General features: G+C 46.2%; 2 pseudogenes; both read right to left on the minus strand.

The window, feature by feature from the left end:
• The window catches only part of LOC124038242, a 139667-nt pseudogene extending 137760 nt beyond the window's left edge, over nt 1–1907 (minus strand).
• A 10745-nt stretch (nt 1908–12652) lies between these two features.
• Nucleotides 12653–14687, minus strand: LOC124038725 (annotated as a pseudogene).
• Between the last annotated feature and the right edge of the window lie 1676 nt (nt 14688–16363).

Consider the following 16363-nt stretch of genomic DNA (forward strand, 5'->3'; position numbering starts at 1 on the left):
ATGCTTTTCAGTCTGGACTCCACGTCTCTGATCAGGGGATCTCACAAGGTGAGGGGGGAAGATTACGTGAGAGGAGAAAATGTAAAACACTGGTGTAGCCCTATCAGCAAATAGAGGTATTGTGACCACAGCTATGACGAAACAACACGAAGGCGCTCCAGATCCTTCTAAATGGGCCTCCGGCAAATCTGTATTCACAAACACACTCGGTTGCTGAGGGCAGGAATAGAGAGTAAACAAAGGCAACACACACAGACAGTGGCTGAACTATGGCTCTGGGGTAGGCAGGCACAGTAACAATATGTCCTGCTGGACTGGAACATCATGAGGTGAATGCTACTGTTTATCCCATTGAACAAGGAGCTCTGTGAAGTCATAGTTCCTCAAATATGTCGCACTTACCTACACCATGCAATTTGGCACACACCTTTTGACAAGTTGATGAAACGGCTATGTAACAATACAATGCAATTGTATTGTGCTGTTTGAACTAGATATTACATGGATCGAGCACTTTCATGTGCACATGGGTAATTGAATAAACCAACAATGAAAAGACTACCTTCTCCGGTGTCGATCTCCTACTGAATTTTGATTGGTTGAAACAATGTCAAAGCACACGGCATAGTAAGTGGTGTAATGTTTCCCTCTGTCTTACCTCTTGCTGATAGTTTTTTTGTGTTGATAATTTTAGCAGCAAATTCCTGGCCATTGGACTTTTTAACGCATCGCCGGACAACGGAGAAGGCACCCCTGCAACGAGACAAATTAATAAACAAAACAGCAACATGAGATCATGTGACTACTCTTATATTTTAGATTAGAATCCCAGAAAAATAGATGAAATTGCTTGCAGTGCTTCTGGGTGTCTCCCTCATTTGCTGCGTGTGAGGGCAATCAGCTCAGAGGAAATTGTATGTGTGCAGAAGTAACTTGAGCACCACAAAACTATCCAGGGAATAAACCAAAACATGTCAAGTCTACTGTAGGCTATGCTAACTGAGTGTTGTATTAAGCCTACCATAGGTCTACCGTCTATTTTGATTTCATCATGCATACTTGAAACTGAACGGTTATAGGTGGAGTTGGACGTACACAATAACTAGCTACTGCTAACTGCAAAAGATCACACAGACGGGTTACAAAGTATCTTTCTACTTGGTGGTTTATGCGTGTAGTACTCATGTGCTACAATGTTACAACGCACAGAACGAAACACATTGGATACATTTGAGATGGTTACACAAGTGGTCAGTGTAGCGTTCATCCCTGTGTGGCTCTCTACAAAACAATACGGAAAAATAACCCAAAAAGTAAAACAAATGATTTAAAAAAAAATAGATCGCGAGAAAGTTGTTGCCTTGAGATAAATAAACACTATACCTATAGCGGATGTCGTTTAGGTGTCCCATATCTATGGCACACCGAGGCATGGTAAACTCAGTACACGCACGCCCTCCGACACTAGCTCGAAATGTAACCATATTCTAATAAAATGTTGTTGGACTATAAAGCTCCCTGAACGAGGATAGAAGCGATCATCTCTTCGTTGCGGGGGGGGGGGGGGGGTGCCTTTCCTGTTTTTGACAACCTATCCTTGTCTGGTCAACAGTGGACTAGACACGCACAGCGAGAGTCTACGAAGCAGTACAGGAAAATGTATAAGAACAATAGGATGATATATTTTCATGTCGCTTACTTTCCGAGCTCTTCGTACAGCTGATATTCGTCTGTAAATCTGGTCGAGGTTACAATTGCAGCCATGTTGTGCAGGAGGGTATCGCCTCTCTTCTCCGTGACTGCCTCGCTCAGGTTTCGAGAGGAGATCTCGTAAACTCAAAGGGAAAGGGAGATACTGGAGCGACAGAGACGGAGGGGAGAAAATAGTAGTGGTTTTAGCCCTAGTGGTGGTGGTTGAGGTAGAGAGAAAAAAAGGATAGTAGTAACGCGATATTTCCTCTCTGGTCTCGAGCGCCACTGATCTAGGATCAGCTTCATCTACCTAAACGCTGTAGGTAGCCTATTATCAATCTTTGTTTAAAGTAACACTGACCACAGAACAGATTATATGGGCTGCGTTATCCTGCTTACGAGGGTAGTCGAGAAGAAAGCATACGTGATCTGATGCTGCATTGGCACAGAGATAGGAAAGCCTAAATGAAAGTGACCTCATAAAATTATATCTAAGTGTGAATATTGCAGATTTCCACCTTTGAATTTCTCAGTGTAGACATTTGAACTGTAAAGATACGGTAGAGATAAACCTACTGTAAAGATAATCTTCCTGAAAAATGATAGTGTGAAGTGACCAGGTCTACCAGTAGGCCTTGACTGATTTTGGTTGATATCCATATGGGTTGAAAGGGTGTATCAGGTGTAACACCGACTTGCCTTGCATAGAATTTGATAGGATTTGATCACGATCAAACACATATGGCAACAAACCCCCAGAGCCAATCCATACCTGTCTCTCAGCACTTCTGATTCACAGTCCACTCTAAGGCTCGGCCTTCCTTTTCAGGACACAACGCTGCCTTTGCATGTCACCTGCACACCCATGCACACATTTCCTCCTGTCCTGCTCGCTACGTGTTCCTTCCGACCGATGACCTTTCAACATATTCCTTTGACTGCCCCTCCTATACTGGATGGAGCTCCTCTACTATCGCCTGACACGAACCCATTTTGTAACATAATGGTCTTCACTATCATCATGCCCTAGGCTTCCCATGTCCAGCTGTCCCCTGCTGCCCCTTTGACCCCCCCCCCCCCCCTCCATGTGACTCCCATCTCCCCAGGAGTCTGGAAGAGCTGCCTACTTCATTATCTGTACTAATGTCTCCATCATAACAGGCTCATAAATCCAGAAAGCTGCTGCCGTGGGGAAATGCGTGTCTCGTCCCTCTGGGGTTATAGGTTGAGAAAATGGAACTAATTACTGTGAAGTCTCTTCTTGGTCTTGGAGTAGTATTTAACTGTAAGTTGTTGAAGCATCATCTTGATGTAATTGCATGCTCCACTGCAACGGTTTACCTGAGCTTCCATGAATTCTTTATGAGGAGTATTAGTATGACTTGTTTCACAGTATGTTTAAGTGTATTGCCACTGCTCCCGCTCCTTGTCTGTCTGTGTGCACACATGCGTGTTTGTATAGAGAGAGAGTAAAAGACAGAATGCGCTGCAAGCGTATTTCTACAAGGCTGTGCTTCTGTTCGTGTATATCTGTTCAGATAAATTACATATATGTATTTGTCAGTGTGTGTTTTAAACAATGACTGTTTGTGTGTTCGTTTTTTTTTTTTTTTATTCAGAAAGAGAGATACGGTGTGTGTCAATGTGAGCCTGTTCGTGAGTGTATTTCTCTCACAGACCCGGAACTTTGTCTCTGAACTGGGCAAGCCCTTCACAGTCAGGCAACGTTGCGGAGGGAGAGTGCCAGTGATTATAGAGTGTTTGCAGTGAACACAAGAGCTGTGCTCCAGGCTTCTGCTGTAATTACAGGGAGGCTGACTGATATGAAAGCCTAGTTAGAGCAGTGCACAGGTGCCTCAAAATTAATTGCAGCATTTTCTATGATGTTCATGTCAGACAAGACTTGAGCATGCAGGATGGAGTGGTGGGTGGTAACAGTGGGATGTCAGATCATAGGAAGAGAAAGGAAAGAGGAGATGTCACGATCATCATAAGGGGTGGACCAAAATGCAGCGTGGTATGTTTCCATCCTTTATTAGGGAATAGAAAACTCCAATAACAAAAAAGCAATAAAGTGAACAATCGAAACGTGAAGCTCAGAGTCGTGCTCACAGGCAACTATACCTAGACAAGATCCCACAAAGCACAAAGGGGATGTGGCTGCCTAAATATGATCCCCAATCAGAGACAACGATAAACAGCTGGCTCTGATTGGGAATCATACCAGGCCAACACATATATATATTTACCTAGACGACCCACCCTAGTCACACCCCGTCCTAACCAACATAGAGAATAACAGGCTCTCTATGGTCAGGGCTTGACAGGAGAGAGGAAAGAGAAGAGGGGGAAGAGGAGGAGGAGAGGTAGTTGCCACTTTCCTCTGCCAAATAAAAGCTGTATGTATCAGGGTGATCGGTGAAAGAATGCATGGTCCTATGGAAACAGTATCCATTTCCAAGCCAGTGCCGTTTGACCTCTCCTGAATGTACCAATTGTCAATATTATCTGTTATTATGATGTATTCCATTGGTGGTGTAGTGCTGCAATGGTGGTTGTCTCCTAGATTTAAAGGACAGCTGAACTCACTGATTTTGCCTGGACTTTTCTGCTGCTCTTTAAGAAAAAAACAAGAGTTTACTCTTGGGGGTGTGGTTCGATGTGGGTATGTTATGTTCACTATCTCGTACCCTGGCAGTTATTGTTGTTTTTGCCTGTTGTGTCACTGCAGCAACATCATAGCCCCTACCACTTCCTCAAAATAGTCAGAATTACAGCTTGTTTTTGTTGTTTTTGCCCAGAAGGTCTTAGCCTCGCAATTGTACATCTAGCTAAGGTGTTTGGTGCAGTAAGTGTACTGCAAAGCACAAGCTACACACTCTTTATCGGTGCCCTAAATCACTAGCTAGCTAGCTAAGTTCCATCTCTGTGTTTGTCAATGAAGCTAGATAGTAGAAGCTAGCAGGCACCTTGAGCTGGAAGACCACATTAGCTAAATCAGCTTATCAAGTGACTGGCGAGTGGCAAAGTCTGTGCTTTGGTGCCATTTTGTTCGTACAACATTCTCACTATCTATTACCACAGAGTGCGTCTGTCTGGCAGTGTTTCATAGCAAATCATGTTACAAAAACAGGTCGCGAATGGCTTTTGAATTTTGGAATATTGACAAGTGGCAGTGGATAACTTGAGTGATCATTATTTAACACATCAGAAAGTGGCAACTCCATGAAGGCTTAGGGGCTAAATTAGTAATTCCATACGCGCCAGGCCAAAAAACAGACCATGATTTGGGGATTTATAAAAATAATTATTAATTTTTGGGGTTGATACATTTTTCTTTATGGCAAATCAAATCAGACCTTTCAAAGTGGAAATGACAAACTTTAGAAACCATTTAAAAACTCAAGTACACTACAAATACACTGAGCCGCCCCCTGGTGGTAAGGGTAGCTAACAACACATCCGCCACGCTGATCCTCAACACGGGGGCCCCTCAGGGGTGCGTGATCAGTCCCCTCCTGTACTCCCTGTTCACTCATGACTGCATGTCCAAGCACAACTCCAACACCATCAACAAGTTTGACGATGATCACCAACAACGATGAGACAGCCTATCGGGAGGAGGTCAGAGACCTGGCTGTGTGGTGCCAGGACAACAACCTCTCCCTCAACTTGATCAAGACAAAGGAGATGATTGTGGACTACAGGAAAAGGAGGACCGAGCACGCCAACATTCTCATTGAAGGGGCTGTAGTGGAGCAGGTTGAGAACTTCAAATTCCTTGGTGTCCACACAACCAACAAACTATCATAGTCCAAACACACCAATACAGTCGTGAAGAGGGCACACCAAAACCTCAGGAGACTGAAAAGATTTGGCATGGGTCCTCAGATCCTCAAAAGGTTCTACAGCTGCACCATCGAGACTGGTTGCATCACTGCCTGGTATGGCACTACAGAGGGTTGTGCATACGGCCCTGTACATCACTGGGGCCAAGCTTCCTGCCATCCAGGACCTCTATACCAGGCAATGTCAGAAGAAGGCCCTAAAAATTGTCAAAGACTCCAGCCTCCCTAGTCATAGACTGTTCTCTCTGCTACCGCAAGGCAAGTGGTACCGGAGTGCCAAGTCTAGGTCCAAAATGCTTCTTAACAGCTTCTACCCCCAAGCCATAAGACTCCTGAACAGCTAATCAAAGGGCTACCTAGACTCATCTTTTACCCTGCTGCTACTCTCTGTTTATTATCTGCTTTCTGTTTATTATCTATGCATGGTCACATTAACTCTATATACATATTACCTCAATTACCTCGACTAACCGGTGCCCCAGCACATTGACTCTGTACCGGTACCCCCTGTATAAAGCCTCGCTATTGTCATTTTACTGCAGTTACTTTTTTCTCTCAATTTTTACATTATCTATTTTTTACTTAACATGTTTCTTAGAGCATTGTTGGTTAAGGGCTTGTAAGTAAGAATTTTACTGTAAGATCTACACCTGTTGTATACGGCGCATGTGACAAATACAATTTGATTTGATTTGAAGTTTGCATATCCTGTCAAGCAGGAAAATTCTCAGCAACAGAAGAGTGATCGAATTAAGATACTAAATATGTGTACTGTAGAATACTATACTGTACACTGTAGTATTCCTCAATTGTGTAGTGCTTACTATAGAATTTTATAGTATGCTGTAGTTTACTATACTCCAAACTGTATTATACCTTGATCATGTGTAGTACTTACTATAGAATTTCGTACAGTATTTGATTTGCATATACCCACCTATTCCCCTCCCCCATATCCCAATGTGTGCCAACAATGAGTGAGAAACCTGCATTCCAAGAATAGGCCATATATTGTGTTCCCTACAGCTTGTATAAAAAGAGCAGAAGTGCTGAATTATTTGCTCAGACTGCAGTGCTGCTCACAGGTTAAGGTAAATTTGCTCAAGGAAAAATTATTTGGAAAATATAGTACAAAAACCCTACAGTATGTTGACGTCTGCAAAAACACTACAATAAATACAAGACTGTACTAAAGTCGGCATAAATACTACAGTAAAGTCTGCAGAAACAGTACAGTGAATACTATGGTATGTAAACATAGTAATACTACAGTATTTATACCACATTATACTATAGCATTTTTCCATGTGGGTAGTTCTACACAAGACCTGATTCTCCACAAGCCCATTCAAACATACATACACACACAGAGACAATAGAGCCCTCCGCTCTATTCCTGTTTTAGTTGCCCCGTCATCATTGTATTACATTGCATAATGTCTACGCGTAGCAGACACCTCCAGCCACGGCTGGCTGAAGAGCTTCCACGTTCCATAGTAAACAATTCCACTCCACAGCAGTGGAGAGAGATACAGTAGCGGTACCATTGAGGTTGAGTGACTCACTCAACAAGAATTACGCCAATTTGGCTGGTGGATGGAAATATCTTTCAAGAGCATTTCCTCACTTCCAAGTTCATGCTTCAACTGGAAGAGAGACTAGGAGTGAAGTTTGGCATGGTGTGTAAGAGCACAGCTGATAAGTAGAGGTTGGGCAAGAATTCAAGAGCTGAGAGCACCGCCTCCCTCATCGCCTCCCTCATCCAGCCCTATTGACTCTCTCTCTTTCACAGGAAAGGAAAAAAAGTACTGTACTCAACAACTCTGCACCTCTTTCCAAATGCCTGTTTGTTATCTCTTTGTCTATCTGCACAGAGGAAGTATAAGCAAGACATTGTTATCCCCAATCATATGGTGAAACACCCAAACGAAAAGAAAAAAACAATACATAGAGTTTACTATATACTGCATCTGAAAACAGGAGGCTGCTGAGGGAAGGACGGCTCATAATAATAGCTGCAATGGAGTGAATGGAATTGTATCAACCACATGGAAATGATGTGTTTGATACCATTCTATTTATTCCTTTCTATCTATTGTGATGCGCCTGTTCTCCCCAATTAAAGTGCAACCAGCCACCTGTGGTATCTGAGTCGCTCTGTCTTTCTGCACAGAGGGAAGATGAGCCAAGACATTATCGGCAAAATGTTGAAAACCCCTAATTAAAAATATGTAGGTATCTGCATAAAGCTGTTCCTTTCCATTTTCTGGCAAACTGTGGGATATCGTTACTGTTTATTAATTTTATTTATTTCACCTTCATTTAAGCAGGTAGGCTAGTTGAGAACAAGTTCTCATTTGCAACGGCGACCTGGCCAAGATAAAGCAAAGTAGTTCGACACATACAACAACACAGAGTTACACATGGAGTAAAACAAACATACAATCAATAATACAGTAGAAAAATCTATATACAGCTGGCCGTGGTGGTGAAGTAATTACAATATAGCAATTAAACACTGGAATGGTAGAATGTGCAGAAGATGAATGTGCAAGTAGAGATAGTGGGGTGCAAAGGAGCATGATAAATAAATAAATACAGTATGGGGATGAGGTAGTTTGGATGGGCTGTTTACAGATGAGCTATGTACAGGTGCAGTGATCTGTGAGCTGCTCTGACAGCTGGTGCTTAAAGCTAGTGAGGGAGGTAAAGCTTTAGTGATTTTTGCAATTTGTTCCAGTCATTGGCAGCAGAGAACTGGAAGGAGAGGCGGCCGAAGGAAGAATTGGCTTTGGGGGTGACCAGTGAGATATACCTGCTGGAGCGCGTGCTACAGGTGGGTGCTGCAATGGTGACCAGTGAGCTGAGATAAGGCGGGGCTTTACCTAGCATAGACTTGTAGATGACCTGGAGCCAGTGGGTTTGGCGATGAGTATGAAGCGAGTGCCAGCCAATGAGAGCATACAGGTAGCAGTGGTGGGTAGTATATGGGGCTTTGGTGACAAAACAGATGGCACTGTGGCAGACTGCATCCAATTTGTTGAGTAGAGTGTTGGAGACTATTTTGTAAATGACATCGCTGAAGTCGAGGATCGGTAGGATAGTCAGCTTTAGGAGGGTATGTTTGGCAGCATGAGTGAAGGATGCTTTGTTGTGGAATAGGAAGCCGATTCGAGATGATGTTTAATGTGAGTCTGGAAGGAGAGTTTACAGTCTAACCAGACACCTAGGTATTTGTAGTTGTCCACATATTCTAAGTCAGATGATGCTGGGCAGGCGGGCAGGTGCGGGCAGCGATCGGATAAAGAGCATGCATTTAGTTTTAGTTTAGTTTTAAGCCTGCAGGCTGTCAATTACAACACCATAGGTTTCTACTAATGACCTATTTAAAAGGACAGTTCAATCCAAGGGCTAATAGGTGACCCTTTACCAAGGGACACTGGAAATGTGTCCCTGCCCATTTTTTGGCCATCGCAAAGGTTTAAAGGGTGACCGTTTAACATCTCTGCTGTGTTTTAGTGTGTTTATACCACAGTATGTATCCACCGTCCACACTATGTTAATGTGTACTACACATGACTTCACTCCAGGGTCACAACCCTTTCTTTAATTTCAACTCAAAACGCTAGAGGTTTCTGACTCTGAACATATCAGACTGCTTATGTTGCCATTGTTGCTGTGTGACGGATCGCTGTGACGTCATTAAAGGTCACTCCCCCCCAGCTGACCTCCTGGACAGCACACTGTGTGTGTCACCTCAGTGATTTATAGCTTGTGTCACTTCACAGGTATCAGCTCGCTATATGGTTTTTTCCTCAGACCTACAGGGCCTCTGAGTTTTAGAGTTTAAAGCTGTAGTGGCTGGCTTCAGAAAGCCCCAACGTTAATTCAAAGCATTCTTGACTAATCTCATTCCCAGATTCCAGTTTCAGTGTTTGGGCTGTGATGATAGTACTATGGATATATCTAAATGGAATGTGTGCACACACACACGCAATGGCACAAATATTAATTTCCACAAAGTTTGTTGCTTCAGTGTCTTTAGATATTTTTGTCAGGTGTTACTATGGAATACTGAAGTATACAGGTAATTACAAGCATTTCATAACTGTCAACGGCTTTTATTGACAATTACATGAAGTTGACGCAAAGAGTCAATATTTGCAGTGTTGACCCTTCTTTTTCAAGACCTCTGCAATCTGCCCTGGCATGCTGTCAATTTACTTCTGGGCCACATCCTGACTGATGGCAGCCCATTCTTGCATAATCAATGCTTGGAGTTGGTCAGAATTTATGGGTTTTTGTTTGTTTGCCTCTTGAGGATTGACTACAACTTCTCAATGGGATTAAGGTCTGGCAACTTTCCTGGCCATGGACCCAACATATCGATGTTTTGTTCCCCGAGGCACTTAGTTATCCCTTTTGCCTTTTGGCAAGGTGCTCCATCATGCTGGAAAAGGCATTGTTCATCACCAAACTGTTCCTGGATGGTTGGGAGAAGTTGCTCTCGGAGAATGTGTTGGTACCATTCTTTATTCATGGCTGTGTTCTTAGGCAAAATTGTGAGTGATCCCACTCCCTTGGCTGAGAAGCAACCCCATACATGAATGGTCTCTAGATGCTTTATTGTTGGCATGACACAGGACTGATGGTAGCGCTCACCTTGTCTTCTCCAGACAAGCTTTTTCCCGGATGCCCCAAACAATCGGAAAGGGGATTCATCAGAGAAAATGACTTTACCCCAGTCCTCAGCAGTCCAATCCCTGTACATTTAGCAGAATATCAATCTGTCCCTGATGTTTTTCCTGGAGAGAAGTGGCTTCTTTGCTGCCCTTCTTGACACCAGGCCATCCTCCAAAAGACTTCGCCTCACTGTGCGTGCAGATGCACTCACACCTGCCTGCTGCCATTCGTGAGCAAGTTCTGTACTGGTGGTGCCCCGAACCCGCAGCTGAATCAACTTCAGGAGACGGTCCTGGCGGTTGCTGGACTTTCTTGGGCGCCCTGAACCCTTCTTCACAACACTTGAACCGCTCTCCTTGTTCTTGATGATCCGATAAATGGTTGATTTAGGTGCAAACTTACTGGCAGCAATATCCTTGCCTGTGAAGCCCTTTTTGTGCATAGCACTGATGACGGCACATGTTTCCTATCAGGTAACCATGGTTGACAGAGGAAGAACAATGATTCCAAGCACCACCCTCCTTTTGAAGCTTCCAGTCTGTTATTCGAACTCAATTAGCATGACAGAGTGATCTCCAGCCTTGTCCTCATCAACACTCACACCTGTGTTAACGAGAGAATCACTGACATGATGTCAGCTGGTCCTTTTGTGACAGGGCTGAAATGCAGTGGAATTTTTTTTTGGGGGGGATTCAGTTCATTGGCATGGCAAGAGGGACTTTGCAATTCATTGCAATTCATCTGATCACTCTTCATAACATTCTGGAGTATATGCAAATTGCCATCATACAAACAGGCTTTGTGAAAATGTATATTTGTGTCATTCTCAAAACTTTTGGCCACAACTGTACACACAGATGTTCAACACAAGTTACAAAATCCCCAACACATTCTGTCAGTCTCTTTATGAATGGAAAGCAGCAAACGGCCGAACGCATTTCAGTATACCATTAGCATCAAGCTATACATAGACACTTACCGGTATGTCAGGATATGTACCTCTTTTCAAATGGCGAGATAACAGATAAGGCAGGGAGTGCTTCAAACAGCATGGCCTTGCTGCCCCCCTCGGAAGCCTTCCTCCCCCTTTCTGTTTATGTAACTCTGTACATCAGATCTCAATTCTGACTCACATGCATCCTGCCTACTACTTACAAACTGACCTGATCCCCGAATGAAATGAGAAAGAGTGAGGAGGAAGAAGAATATGAGAAGAAGGCGATGAAGAGGGCGGAGGAGGAGGATGAAGAACATGTTCCTACCGCTGTAGGGAAGAGGCAAAGAGCAAGAGAAAATCAGATGAAATGAGAGAGAGTGGGAGAAAGAGCGAGAGATCAGACAAGAGGGAAGGGTGAGACTTGGCTGGAGGGAGAAAGGAGGAGGCAGGGAAGTTAGTAGGCAGCTTGTTGCTGGAAATAAGACATGTGCAGTGTTTCTCCCTTCTGTGTGTGGGATTGCTGAATGTTACCTACATGATATACATTACAGGCATAATCACACATTAGTTCCTACACAAATGGCTTATAGGCAAGAGATGCAACTCTCAGATTTGATCTGATCTGATGGGATCTGGCTTCTATAATACGATATCCAAACCCTAAGTGCCACCCTGATCCAGTCTGCTCCAGTTACGTCTGCATTATTTCACATTCCGCGATTCGCTAGCCGGCATATCACACTTACAGTGTGAGCCACATACACTCTTAGAAAAAAAAGGAGCTATCTAGAACCTAAAAGGGGTTGTCAGCTGTCCCCATAGGAGGAGCCTTTGAAGAACCCCTTTGGTTCCAGGTAGAACCTTTACCACAGAGGGTAATACATTGAACCCAAAGGGGTTCTATGTGAAACCAGAAAGCGTTCTCCTATGGGAACAGCTGAAGAACCCTTTTGGATTTTTTTTGTCTAAAAGTGTATGTCTGGATTGGGTTTTGGGTGTACTGTACTGTGACCGCACTGGAGAGCACAACAGCCACAGCATTTCTGGCTGAGTTTATGCTGGCCAATCCCCAATTTATGATTTTGATGCAGTGAGGTGTTGTTTCGAGTTGGTAAGGCAACAGAGGAGTATGCCATAAGCAGCGTGTAGCCTGGACGGTCCATTATATCACCAAGTACAACTTTTTTTAAAGTTCAAGAAATATCCCTCTGGGTGTCTGAGTGTCATTCTGATTTTGTCCTGTTGATGGGCAGATGAGACGTCAAAAACTCACCCTCAACATCAATCTTACAGTTGCACCCTCCTTGGTGGCCAGGGGACAGCCAGTGACTAAGATCCAGTCTCATGTAAGTCTGTTAGTCCTGCCCGTCTGTCCACGTGCTCCTTCCATCCCTCTGAGAACTAAAAGAACAGAGAGGACCTCTGCATCTGGGAGCCCACATTTTTAAAGAGGGCTTGCAGTTTGCACACCTTACAGTGCTTCATCTTACTACTATTCCCCCTCCCTGCTGCCCCATGGCTCCTTGCTGCCCGGCTTATCCAGCCAGGGTGTCCACATCCCCCCATGGAGCTGAGGGGTCCACCATGTGGTCATCAGGTGGGTCATCAGGTGGTGGGGGAAGGGGGGCACCTGGTTGTACTCGGCCAGTCTGGCCAGCAGTATCTTGACCACCTCCGGCCGTGCATCAGCCAGGTTTGACATCTCATAAGGGTCCCGTCGTTACCCCATGTCCTGCCACTGCTGGACCCCCCCTGGGCAGGGTCTGAGGCGGCACACAGTCCCCTACATTTTCAGTCAGCAGCTTCCAGTATGCCCGTATGGCTGCCCGCAATGCTGTGTCCCAGATGCCGAAGCTGTTGAGGGCCTGGATTCTGCCTCACTGGGCCATCGAGATACCGGGTCGATATTGAACAGGATCTCAGTGCGGGGGTAGGGCAGCCCCTGGCTGATGTCCCCCCACACCAGAGACAACGGGGGGAGGGGGTACCAGTCAGAAACATGGATCAGCACCTTTCTCACTGCTCGCACTCCCCCTTCCCAGTAGGTACCCTTCTCTCCATGCATGGGCCAGTTGCAGCCTCCAGAGGAAAGGCTGGCTCCCGTTGTCTGAGGAGTAGACCAGAACAGAGTTCTGATAGAGGCCACTGGTTCTCAGCTCCTGCACCAGCTCCCCCACACTCTCGTCCACACAGCTCAGAATAGCTGCATAGTGTTGTCGCAGGCAGTTGTCCGGGTTACTGCGGCGTCGCAGAAAGTGGTTTGGTGCCTGCAGGGCTGTGTGGATGGCCTGGAGTGCCAGGAACAGGAAGAGGGGCTTCCAGGGGTCATGGGCCCTCAGGATCTTCTGAACCCTGGATGGAAAGAGGAGTAGGCCACCAGGTCACCACTTCTTTATATAACTGAGACGTTATGTAAAATACATCAACTCTGTTGTGTCCTAATCTTTGAAATAGCTGAAGACTTTGAAGTGCCCAATTATAATCAAATGCGAATCACTTTATCAAGAATACCTCTAAACACCTATTCATTCCGTTTCCAACATGCACAGTAGTGTTTAATACTAGACAAGCTCCTTTTTGTACATGAATTACAACATCACAAAAGATGTGTGTAAAGGCTGACCTCACCTCTTTATGTAGAGTGTTGCTGAGTAGTTACTGCTCAGCTCCAGGTCATCTCTCCCCGTCGTGCAGGTCAAAGCCGCAGGCCTCAGCCTGGTCACAGCTCTCATAGGAGAAGTGATCACCACTGCCAGTCAGGGAGCCTAAGAAGCTATGGAAGCTGTGGCCCGTGGGCAGGTAGCCCGGCCGGCAGAAGCCCAGGTGCCATTTCCCTACCATCTGGGTGCTGTAGCCTGCCTCCTGCAGTCGTTCAGCCAGGGTGGGCGCATCTGAGGGCAGGCACAGGGACTGGCACAGGGACTGGCACAGGGACAGGCACAGGGACAGGCACAGGGACTTGCGCGCCCGGATGATGGAATGCTGGTGGCCCATATGGATCTGGTACCTGGGAAAGGGGGGAGAGGAGGGGAAGGTGAGATGAGAGTTAAAGCAAGATTGTCAGAACCAATTTATTGTCAGGGATCACGGTTAGAACCTTCAAACTATTGTTCCAAACACATACATACATATTCAAAACAACATGCAATGTTCTGACAGATCACCCCTTTATTTAGAAGCAAGGTCATAAGAATGCACAGGAGTTTGAGAAGAATCATTCCATTCAGGATAATATATAATAAGCCAGTACAATAAATGCATTACTCACCGTCCAGTCATGAGTTGGCTGCATGAGGGCGAGCGGATTGACTGGACATATGGACATAGTAGTTCTCCAGCTTCACCCCCTCCCCAGCCAGCTGGTCCAGGACCGGAGTGTGGACGTCCGAGCCATGGTAGCCCACGTCCCCAAAGCCCTGGTCATCCACCAGGATGAAGATGAGGCTGAGAGGCACGCAGCAGAGACAGCCTAGTATGGCCACTCCGAGCAGAGGGAAGTCCGACTTGACAGCACCTCTCATAACCATCATCAGTCTGGAGGGTAGTGTATGTCTGTTACTCCGATTCAGACCAGGATTGCGAAGCAATGTCTGGGCTGTGTGTGTCTGTCTGGGCTGTGTGTGTCTGTCTGGGTTGTGTGTTTCTGTCTGGCCTGTGTGTCTGTCTGGGCTGTGTGTGTCTGTTTGGGCTGTGTGTGTCTGTCCGGGCTGTGTGTGTCTGTGTTGTGTGTTTCTGTCTGGGTTGTGTGTGTCTGTCTGGGCTGTGTGTGTCTGTCTGGGCTGTGTGTGTCTGTCTGTCCGGGCTGTGTGTGTCTGTCTGGGCTGTGTAGGTCTGTATGGGCTGTGTGTATATGTCTGTCTGGGCTGTGTGTGTCTGTCTGGGCTGTGTGTGTCTGTATGGGCTGTGTGTGTGTGTCTGGGCTGTGTGTGTATGTCTGGGCTGTGTGTGTCTGTCTGGGCTGTGTGTGTCTGTCTGGGCTGTGTGTGTCTGTATGGGCTGTGTGTGTGTGTGTCTGGGCTGTGTGTGTCTGTATGGGCTGTGTGTGTCTGTCTGGGCTGTGTGTGTCTGTATGGGCTGTGTGTGTGTGTCTGGGCTGTGTGTGTATGTCTGGGCTGTGTGTGTCTGTCTGGGCTGTGTGTGTCTGTCTGGGCTGTGTGTGTCTGTATGGGCTGTGTGTGTGTGTCTGGGCTGTGTGTTTCTGTATGGGCTGTGTGTGTCTGTCTGGGCTGTGTGTGTGTGTCTGGGCTTTGTGTGTCTGTCTGGGCTGTGTGTGTCTGTCTGGGCTGTGTGTGTGTGTCTGGGCTTTGTGTGTCTGTCTGGGCTGTGTGTGTCTGTGTGGGCTGTGTGTGTCTGTCTGGGCTGTGCGTGTCTGTCTGGGCTGTGTGTGTGTCTGGGCTGTGTGTGTGTGTCTGGGCTGTGTGTGTCTGTGTGGGCTGTGTGTGTGTGTGTGTCTGTGTGGGCTGTGCATGTCTGTCTGGGCTGTGTGTGTGTCTGGGCTGTGTGTGTCTGTCTGGGCTGTGTGTGTGTGTCTGGGCTGTGTGTGTCTGTATGGGCTGTGTGTGTGTGTCTGGGCTGTGTGTGTCTGTGTGGGCTGTTTGTGTGTGTGTGTCTGTGTGGGCTGTGCATGTCTGTCTGGGCTGTGTGTGTGTGTCTGGGCTGTGTGTGTCTGTGTGGGCTGTGCATGTCTGTGTGGACTGTATCTGTCTGGGCTGTGTGTGTCTGTCTGGGCTGTGTGTGTCTGTCTGGGCTGTGCGTGTCTGGGCTGTGTGTGTGTCTGGGCTGTGTGTGTCTGTCTGGGCTGTGTGTGTCTGTCTGGGCTGTGCATGTCTGTATGGGCTGTGCGTGTCTGTGTGGGCTGTGCATGTCTTTGTGTGTGTCTAGTTGGAGGTACAGAGGCTTCTCCTTCACAGGAACCTGCCACATTCGCACGCACGCACGCACGCACACACACACACACACACACACACACACACACACACACACACACACACACACACACACACACACACACACACACACACACACACACACACACACACACACACACACACACACACACACACACACACAGCAGGACAGTGCTCCATGCTACACAGTCAGATCAGTCAAAGTGTTGGATGGAGGACCACCAAATCAAGACCCTTTCATTGCCATCTCCAGACCTGAACTGCATTGAAAACCTCTGGAATGTGATCAAGAGGAA

The sequence above is a fragment of the Oncorhynchus gorbuscha genome, linkage group LG06, assembly GCF_021184085.1.
Source record: "Oncorhynchus gorbuscha isolate QuinsamMale2020 ecotype Even-year linkage group LG06, OgorEven_v1.0, whole genome shotgun sequence".
In the NCBI taxonomy this organism is placed as follows: domain Eukaryota; kingdom Metazoa; phylum Chordata; class Actinopteri; order Salmoniformes; family Salmonidae; genus Oncorhynchus; species Oncorhynchus gorbuscha.